The sequence below is a fragment of the Macaca mulatta genome, chromosome 5 (genome assembly GCF_049350105.2).
Source record: "Macaca mulatta isolate MMU2019108-1 chromosome 5, T2T-MMU8v2.0, whole genome shotgun sequence".
Lineage (NCBI taxonomy): Eukaryota > Metazoa > Chordata > Mammalia > Primates > Cercopithecidae > Macaca > Macaca mulatta.
In genome coordinates this window covers 42,787,143-42,798,122 of record NC_133410.1, presented here as the reverse complement: position 1 = coordinate 42,798,122, position 10,980 = coordinate 42,787,143, and the positions used below count along the sequence as shown (strand labels likewise).

The 10,980-nt window shown below is 33.7% G+C and overlaps 1 long non-coding RNA gene across 1 annotated transcript in view; it reads left to right on the top strand.

The window, feature by feature from the left end:
* The first annotated feature begins 439 nt into the window (after nucleotides 1-439).
* Nucleotides 440-10,980, top strand: part of LOC144340904 (uncharacterized) — a 32,705-nt gene continuing 22,164 nt past the window's right edge. Inside the window, exon 1 of the long non-coding RNA XR_013417449.1 lies at nucleotides 440-541. This is a non-coding gene — a long non-coding RNA (uncharacterized LOC144340904). The remainder of the gene's footprint in view (nucleotides 542-10,980) is intronic.

The following is a 10,980-nucleotide window of genomic DNA, read 5'->3' as shown; positions in this document are numbered from 1 at the left end:
ATAAACAATTGGTGATTTAACCTACTACATTAATAGTTCAGGTTTACAAAAAATGACTCCCTTCTCAGGAATCTCTTAATCTAAGACATAAAAATTGCTATTCTTGCCTTTATAATCTCCAACCAATAGACAGCCTTTCTTTTTTAAAGTGAAAGTTATAGAACGTTTACATGGAATTTATGTTACAGGCAGTAAGGTATTACACATCTGTGTGTGTTTATGTATGTGTGTGTGTGTGTATGCACACACACACATATACCTTATAGTGTGTATGTTTATAACACACATACATATTATATGTGTGTATGTGTGGATTAAATGTGTTTTGGACACAGGACAATTGAAAGGTAATTAGGTCATAAAGGTGGATGCCTCATGAGTGGAATTCATGCACTTATGAAAAGAGGCCAGAGAGCTACGTAGATCTTTTTCTGCCATGTGAGAATACCACAAGAAGTTAGCATTCTGCATCCCAGTAGAGGACTCTCACTAGAACCCAGCTGTGCTGCATCCTGATCTCAGATTTCCAGTTCCCAGTACTGTGAGAAAGAATTTGCTGTTGTTTATAATTCATCCAGTCTATGGTCATTTGTTTTAACAGCCCAAACTGAAATAGACAATATGACATTAAAAAGTTAGGAACCAGATCTTCCTTTCCCTGTGATCTTATGATATTCATCTGTTTTTTTTTCCTCCAACATGCTAATCATAAATCTGATGCAGGGTATTTGTACTTGCTCTTCCTTCTGCCTGGATCTCTCCCCCAGAATTCAAAGAAGTCTCCCTCACCTTAACTTTATTCAGGCATCTGCTGAAAAATCACCTCCTTTAAACCCTTATCTGAATGACATGTTTAAGTAAGAATCCACATCTCCACCCACCAGCCTCTAAAACTTGCATTCCTTTCTTTTTCATGTATAACATTTGACAGTCTGACAATACATTATTTATATTAATATTGTATTCATTTATCATTTATCACTGGTCTCTCCCCCTGAAATTAATATGCCATAAAGGCAAGTAAAGTTATTCACTGCTGTGTTTAGAGCAATATTTGGTCCATAATAGTGACCCAATATATATTTGATGAACAAATGAATTAATGAATTTATCTGAAAAAAATCTGTTATTTTCTCTCTTGAAAATATTTCACCTAATTAATAATAACAGAATTATTAATTAGATTAGACATTACTATTCAGAATCTTTTCAAATAAGTTGGCTTCTCAATATAAGATTTTTAGGAAGCAAACAGGATATGTTATATGTAAAATATAACATAAATTACTAACAAATACACATTATAAGGTATTTTACAATGTCACTGGAATGATACTGTTTTGTAGAATTCAACCCTGGAAGAAATGGTCAAGTCTATCACTATAATAGTCCCTACAACAATGAGATTTAACTTTTTGGGTACCACAATATCTTACAGTTAATAAAACTATAAAATTATTTCCTGAAAAATGTGTTTCAGCAAAGTTGTTTTTTTTTTTTTTTTTTTTTTTGAGATGGAGTCTCGCTCTTTCACCCAGACTGGAATGCAGTGGTGCCATGTCCTGCTCACTGCAAGTTACACCTCCCGGGTTCACGCCATTCTCCTGCCTCAGCCTCCTGAATAGCTGGGACTACAGGCGCCTGCCCCACGTTTGACTAATTTTTTTTTTTTTTTTTTTTTTTTTTAAGTAGAGACGGGGTTTCACCGTGTTAACCAGGATGGTCTCGACTTCCTGACCTCGTGATCCACCCGCCTCGGCCTCCCAAAGTGTTGGGATTACAGGCGTGAGACACTGCGCCTGGCTAGCAAATATCTTAAAATATTATATATTCAATTTCAGTGAGCCTGGGCGTAAGACTAAAAACTGCAGCCATAGACCAAGAGCATTTAATGTTAGAAAGAACTTTTAGAATCCCCTAGTCAAAAACCCTCATTTATAAAGTGAATAAATAGAACCATAGAGAGTTAGCATGGCTTATGGAAAGACACACAGCTGCTAAGTTGTAGGTCAATATTTTAACAAAACATGAAAACTCAGGGCTTTTTCAGTAACATATATGCTAATAAAACTTTCAAAAACAAAATTTCTGACACAACACCTTGCATGTGTTGTGAAGTCACTTGAACGTCTCTGATCTAGTAAAATGGTAAATGCCGCAAGAAAGTTCCACTAGGTCTTGTACTCCATACTTATTTTTCCAAAGTGCTTTATAAATACTTTTTTCACCACTCCAACTGTCTACCTATGTATATCTCTTCAACATCTTTTAAAATCCTCTCAATAAGATATATCATCATATATGCCAAATATTTACTTAAACTAATATGTCCATTTTTTAATATTTAATGAAAGTAAAATTTTTAACAAAGGTATCATGCTACACTATTATTTCTTACCCTGATGTGTTGGATAAAATTTATATGTACATTTTCTCATTTTTAAACATTTATTTATATTTTTGTATACATAATTATATATATATATGTATATGCCTTTGGGGATATTAATTTTTCAATAGAGAAAAAATGTACAATGAAAATTTTAAGAGTTGATTGAAATAAAGCCTTGTTTGAATTAAAGCCTTTTCTGAGTTCCCTTTCAGCAACAGTATGTGAGCTTCTCCCATGTTCACTGATTCAACTATGACAGAATGTCTATATAGTATACTTTTTCCATCAATTTTTAAAATTCACTTAAAAAACTTTCTTTTTAGTGTCCACCCTAATTATTCTAGACAACACATAAGTGTGGCTAACAGTTTTCTTGGCAAAATATATAAGAAGAGAAGAGATATCCCATAGGGAAACTACTCAACAGAAATGTAAAATATGCTGAGTAAAGTATCAGAAGGAATGCTAACCTAACAACATTGTTACAAATTTAATTATGAATGAGTCATAATCACTTCAGTGCCATGATTTCCTAAGCACTGGTAAGATAACTTAAGAAATACACTGGCCGGGCGCGGTGGCTCAAGCCTGTAATCCCAGCACTTTGGGAGGCCGAGACGGGCGGATCACGAGGTCAGGAGATCGAGACCATCCTGGCTAACATGGTGAAAACCCGTCTCTACTAAAAAATACAAAAAACTAGCCGGGCGAGGTGGCGGGTACCTGTAGTCCCAGCTACTCCGGAGGCTGAGGCAGGAGAATGGCGTAAACCCGGGAGGCGGAGCTTGCAGTGAGCTGAGATCCGGCCACTGCACTCCAGCACGGTTGACGGAGCGAGATTCTGTCTCAGAAAAATAAAAAAATAAAAAAAAAAAATACATTAATATACCTTTTCTCTTTAAGCAGTTCTTGAATTATAAAGTGATATATCAAAGAGATAGCACTGCAAGAGATATATGACGTTTTGGTGAAAATGTGAGAAAATTTACTACTGTCCTAGAAATAGCTAAAAGCAGAAGAGTAAAGAAAAATATCCATAATACCCTAGAATAAAAATTTTAGGTAATAGCTAGTTAATTTGGGACATAGAAGAGAACAAAAGAGGTAAAACCATGTGAAAATGTTTATTAAAGAAAAATTAAAATATTTAAAGAAACCTTTATAGTATGATATAAAATGAAATACGTTAAAATGATGAAACAATGCCCAAATATATACATTATTACAATGAATGCAAATGGACTAAATTTAAAAGTGAAAAGATAAAAATTCACAAATTGGATAAAATGAATGCAAATTCCAGAAATTCACTGTTTACAAGAGGCATGAAAAAGCATAAAACCAAAAAATTTTAAAGAACTGGGAAAAGACACATGAAGCAAATGTTAACTCCAAGATCATGTTTCAATTTAATATCGTATACAATAACCATCAGATTAAAAGGTAAAGATATAAACCTACAGAAATGACACTAAAATGTTAATGATAAAGAAAAATCAATTTTATACTGTAAACTACTTATACAATAAGCTCAAAACATGAAGCAAGACTTGATAGAACTATAGAGAAAAACTGAGAAATCTACCATTATGAATTATTTATTTCTTTATTATTCATAAGTCAACAATTTAGCAATAATATAGCAAGGGTGTACAAGATTTATAAAACAAAGTGACAATTTAATCTAATGAAAATATTTAGTCATGAAGTCTTTGCCCATGCCTATATCCTGAATGGTATTGCCTAGGTTTTCTTCTACGGTTATTATGGTTTTAGGTCTTACATTTAAGTCTGTAATCCATCTTGAGTTATTTTTTGTATAAAGTGTAAGGAAGAGGTCCAATTTCAGTTTTCTGCATATGGCTAGTCAGTTTTCCCAACATCATTTATTAAATAGAGGATCCTTTCCCCATTGCTTGTTTTTGTCAGATTTGTCAAAGATCAAATGGCTGTAGATGTGTGGTGTTATTTCTGAGGCCTCTTTTCTGTTTCATTTGTCTATATATCTGTTTTGGTATCAGAACCATGCTGTTTTGGTTACTGTAACTTTATAGTATAGTTGAAGTCAAGTAGTGTGATGCCTCCAGCTTTATTCCTTTTGCTTAGGATTGTCTTGGATACATAGGCTCTTTTTTGGTTCCATATGAAATTTAAAGTAGTTTTTCTAATTCTGTGAAGAAACTCAATGGTAGCTTGATGTGGATAGCATTGAATCTATAAATTACTTTGGGCAGCATGGCCATTTTCATGATATTGATTCTTCCTATCCATGAGCATGGAATGTTTTTTTATTTGTTTGTATCCTGTCTTATTTCCTTGAGCAGTGGTTTGTAGCTGTCCTTGAGGAAGTCCTTCACATCCCTTGTAAGTTGTATTCCTGGGTATGTTATTCTCTTTGTAGCAATCGTGAATGGGAGTTTACTCATGCTTTGGCATACTGTTTGTCTATTAATGGGGTATAGGAATGCTTGTGATTTTTGCACTTTGATTTTGTATCCTGAGAATATGCTGAAGTTGCTTATCAGCTTAAGGAAATTTTGGGCTGAGATGATGAGGTTTTGTAAATATACAAACATGTCATCTGCAAACAGAGACAATTTGACTTCCTATTTTCCTAACTGAATACCTCTTCTTTCTTTATTTTGCCTGATTGCCCTGGCCAGAACAAACACAAAAAGTAATGGCAACAAAAGCCAAAATTGACAAATGGGATCTAATTAAACTAAAGAGCTTCTGTGCAGCAAAAGAAACTATCATCAGAGTGAACAGGCAACCTAAAGAAAGGGAGAAAATTTTTGCAATCTATCTATCTGACAAAGGGCTAATATCCAGAATCTACAAGGAACTTAGGCAAATTTACAAGAAAAATAAACAACTCCCTCAAAAAGTGCGCAAAAGATACGAACAGACACTTCTCAAGACATTTATACTGCCAAAAAAATATGGAAAAAAGCTCACCATCCCTGTTCATTAGAGAAATGTAAATGAAACCACGACGAGATACAATCTAACGCAAGTTAGAATGGTGATCATTAAAAAGTCAGGAAACAACAGATGTTGGAGAGGATGTGGAGAAACAGGAATGCTTTTACACTGTTGGTGGGTGTGTAAATTAGTTCAACCGTTGTGGAAGACAGTGTGGCGATTCCTCATGGACTTAGAATCAGAAATACTATTTGACCCAGCCATCCCATTACTGGGTATATACCCAAAGGATTATAAATCATGCTACTATAAAGACACATGCACATGTATGTTTATTGCAGCACTATTCCCAATAACAAAGACTTGGAACCAAATGAAATACCCATCAATGATAGACTGGAAAAAGAAAATGTGGCACTTATACACCATGGAATACCATGCAGCCATGAAAACGAAGGAGTTCATGTCCTTTGCAGGAACATGCATGAAGCTGGAAACCATCATTCTTAACAAACCAACACAGGAACAGAAAACCAAACACAGCACGTTCTCACTCATAAGTGGGAGTTGAACGATGAGAACACATGGACACAGGGAGGGGAACATCACACTCCTGGGCCTGTTGGGGGATGGGGGGCTGGGGGTGGGATAGCATTAGGAGAAATACCTAATGTAGGTGACGGGTTGATGGGTGCAGCAAATCACCATGGCGCATGTATACCTATGTATCAAACTTGGAAGTTCTGCACATGTATCCCAGAACTTAAACTATAATAATAATAATAAAAGAAAATCAGGAGGTAACATTTAAGCTGAGACCTATAAGATTACAAGAATCCAACTATGCTGAAAGTCACAGAAATGGTGTGTTCAGAGAGAAGTGTCAACATGTGCATAGGCCAGATAGCAGAGCTTGCTGTATTTCTCTCAAGAGAAAATATGTATATATGTGTGACTGTATTTGTGTACACACATAGGTTGGTAAACATCTATATAATGAAAGCTATATAAAATGGCATAATATAAAAGCATGGACTCTGGAATTAAACAGCCCAGGGGCAAATCCTGCCACTTACAATTAGCAGCAAAGGTTGTTCTGCAACTCAATGCTTAGTATCAACTCTTTCTTCTGTCAAATGAGGCTTGTTATATACATGCAGCAGGACTCTTGTGGGGATTAAATGTGATTATGTATGTTAAGTATCTAGCAAGATAGTAGAATAAATAGTATATAATTTGAATAAAAGAAAATATTTAGCCTTCTCTGTCCAGCAATTAGAGTGAATATGCATCTTTATTAACACTCGTGGAACATTTACAATAATGAGTTATTTACAAGATAAAATTCCTCAAAACATAAATAATAGATGTCAAAAATATAATCTTTCACTGTAATACAGCAGTTATAATTAACAAAAAGATAAATTTTAAATCATCATATATTTGGAAAGAAAAAAGTACATGTTACATAAGTAATTAAAGAATAAATCATAATTAAATAATGTAAAAAAATGGAGCAAATAGAATGAATTAAAATTACACTGTAAACAGCACATGTGGGGTTTGAGATGTAATAATAGTTGTGTATTATGGTGAAATTTGTAGTCTTGCATGACTATGCTGAAAGGACAAAAATTAACATAATGAGCTGAGTGTCCATCATTAATTAGTAGAAAAAAAACCAAGATGAACCCAAATGAATGGAATGATAGATTTAAGAATAAAACCAGAGACTAATAAGTTGCAAAATAAAGATACTGTACAAAAAACAACAAAGCCAAAAGTTTCTTCATTGTAAAAGCTGACAATATCAACGAATCTCTGGCAGTGTTTATCAAGAGAAGAGAAAAAAACTAATAAAAACTATCTTGAACAAAAATAGATACATATATATGGGCAAAAGATATTAGACAATAATAATAGAATATCAATAACTGTATACCAAATAGTTTTAAAATGCAGATAAAAGGTACAAATTTCTTGAGAAATTCTTTCTACTGAAAAGGCTCTACAAGAATGAAAAGATTGAAGATTTCTATAATAATTAAAGAAACTGATGTCAGGATTAAACTTTTTCTGGATGGAAAACATCAGGCCCAGAAAGTTTCATAAGAAAATTCTATTAACCTTTCAAGGAACAGATTATCCCAATTTTATTTAAACTTTTCCAGAAAGGAGGATAAAAGGGAAATGTTCTTCAACACATTCTAAGAAGCCAGCATAAACCTGATACACATATTACCCTAAATGTAGAAATTTTAGAAGACTTATTATCATAAATATATCAATTTGCTACAAATTGACCTGTACATTTCATGAAATTCCAAGAAAATCATCTTTTAATTAATTTTATAATTATTATCAAATTTACATGAAGAGTTATAATTCTTTTTTTTTTTGAGACGGAGTCTCGCTCTGTCACCCAGGCTGGAGTGCATTGGCCGGATCTCAGCTCACTGCAAGCTCCGCCTCCCGGGTTCACGCCATTCTCCTGCCTCAGCCTCCCGAGTAGCTGGGACTACAGGCGCCTGCCACCTCGCCCGGCTAAGTTTTTGTATTTTTAGTAGAGACGGGGTTTCACTGTGTTAGCCAGGATGGTCTCGATCTCCTGACCTCGTGATCCGCCCGTCTCGGCCTCCCAAAGTGCTGGGATTACAGGCTTGAGCCACCGCGCCCGGCCTGAAGAGTTATAATTCTAAGAAAACAGAATACATCCAAAGAATAACCAAAGCGGAATTGTCATATAAGATTTTAAGTTTTTCTATGAAGATATAGTTTATAAGTTGACTGAGAAGAGAGAGAGAGAGTTAGAGAGCCAATTAACTGACCTACCTATGTAGGAAACTTTTGTGTATGTTAGAGCTGTCAGTTCAGATAAGCACTAAAAGAAAAACTTTTCAATTAGTGGAGTTGGAAAAAAATGGTTTTCTTAAGAAATACAACATTAAATCCTATCAACACTATATGTTATATTCAACTCCAGATGCATTACAGAGTTACGTATCTAAACTCTTAGTAGAAAACAACTTAAAAATTGGAGAATAAAAATATACATGACTTTCAATCTGTGTATTCATTTTTAAATAATATCTCTTCTAAAGACCATAAAATTTAGTATTAAATTTATTCAGCCTGGCAATCACTCCATGATATAATTTTGCAGATTTCCCACCCAAATCTCCTCTTGAATTCTGGTTCCCATAATCCCCACGTGTTACAAGAGGGACCAGGTGGAGGTGATTGAAACGTGGGAGTTGTTTCCCACATCCTGTTCTCATGATAGTGAGTTCATTTTCATGAAATCTGATGGTTTTCCCGGGCATTCATTTTCCTTCTTGCTGCCCTGTGAAAGAGTGTTTTCTTCCCCTTCCGTCATAACTGTAAGTTTCCTGAGGCCTCCCCAACCATGCTGAACTGAGTCAATTAAACCTCTTTTCCTTATAAATTATCCATCTTGAGTATGTCTTTATTAGCAGTGTGAGTGCAGTGAGCAATGTAGAACGAACAAATACAATAAATTGGTACCGCAAAGCGTGGGGTGCAGATATAAAGACACTTGAAAATGTGGAAGTGACTTTGGAACTGTTAACAGGCTTTATAAATTACCCAGTCTCAGATATTTCTTCATAGCAGCATGAGAACAGACTAATATACTACCTTTAAATTAGAGTGCTTAATCCATTTACATTTAATGGATTTAAACGTCTTCATGTGGCCTCTTCTCTGTGTCAGTGTCTCTCTGTTATCTCTTCCTCCTCTTATAAGGACATCCGTCATATTGGATTAAGACACCACTCATGATCTCATTTGACCTCCATTGCATTTTCTAAGGTCCCGTTCTCCAAATATAGACAATTTAGAATTTAGGGTGTCAATACATTAATATGAATTTGAGGGCTCAAAATTCCATCCATAACACTGTTCTCCACTTCTGTTGTTTTTAACCATATCTTCATTTTATTGTTTAGTCATAAGTGTATTGTCTTGAAATCGTAATACATACCCTTAACTTATCAAATTCTACCTAAGATTAATATTATGACACTTTACATATTCTCTAGGAAACATGCAACCATATAATCCCATTGACTACTCAGTTGTTTTGACTGTTGATGTTACATGTTTTGTTCCTCCTGTGCATTAAAAAACCCAAAATACATTATAGAATATTTAATTAATTAATTTAATTATTTATTTTTCATTATTTTTTCCCATCACCTCAAGGATTTTTCTTTTCTTTATGTTACAAACAATCCAATTATATCCTTTTCATTATTTAAAAATCTACAATAAATTATTGTTGACTGTAGTCCCTCTATTGCACTATCAAGTACTACATCTTACACATTCTATCTAACTATATTTTGACACCCATTAACGGTCCACCCCACCCCACCCATTACTCTTTCCAGCCTCTGGTAATCCTTATTCTGCTCTTTATTTCCATGAGTTTAATTTTTTTAATTTTTAACTCTCACAAATAAATAAAAACATGCAAAATTTGTCTTTCTCTGCCTGGCAAGTTTTGCTTAACATATTGTCCTCCAGTTCCATCTATGTTGTTGCAAATGACAGGAAATCATTCCTCTTTATGGCTAAATAATAATCCATTGTGTATGGACATCGCAATTTAAACTTCCAATTATTTTATAAAACAAATTAAGAAAGTAAAAAGTAGTTTTTAACATGAGGCTGCATATTTACCATATCTATTGCTCTTTATTCCTTCTTGTATATTTGCATTTCCTTCTTGTATTATTTTTCTTCATCCCTGAACAATTTTCCTTCGTGTCTGTTTCAGTACATATCTACTGCCTACATACCGTCACATCTTTCATTTATCTAAAAATACCTTTATTTGGTCCTGATTTTTAAAATATAATCTTAATAGATATAAAATTCGATGTTTAAATTTTTTTTTTTACCTTCTGGCTTACATATTTTTGATAATTAGACTATTATCATTCTTATAATTATTCCTCTTCATACTATGTATTTTTTTCTTCTGGCCTTTAAAATGTTATCTTTTGGTTTTCAGTGATTTAACTGTAATGGCCTTGTTGGGGTTTTCCTTGCTATATTTCTACTAAGTATTTGTTGTTACATCAGTAGGTTGAGATTTTTTTTCTCTCATTCTTTTCTTCTAAGCTTTTAATTACACTTAAGATAGATTTGTTGATATTTTCTCACAGGTTAGTGATACTCAGTTTACATTTTTTATTCTTTTTACCCTCTGTCTTCCTGTTTTAATTTAGACAAATTTTATATAAGTTTACTGATAATTTTCTGCAATGTGCTTTTACCCCCATGCAATACTTTTTAAAATATCAGGTATTTTATTTTTCATTTCTATAATTCATTATTTATTCATATTTTATTTACATCCATTATTATTTGCTAAGCCAAGAAAATGGGAATTTTCCTCTCCACGTTTTTCAAGTTGTTAACACGGTAGCAAAAGATTTTCACATAGTTCCATATCTTAGCTAGAAGGGTTAGTGCACCAATGTGTATGCCTGGGAAGATGTTTTAAGGGCTAATTGCTTCAGGAACTCCCTCCCCAATAAACTAGCTAAATAAATAGAAATTAGAAATTCTTCTTAAAAGAACAATAAACTTTAAAATAATTCAAACTGAAAAAATCTGTACTTTGAGATTTTTCT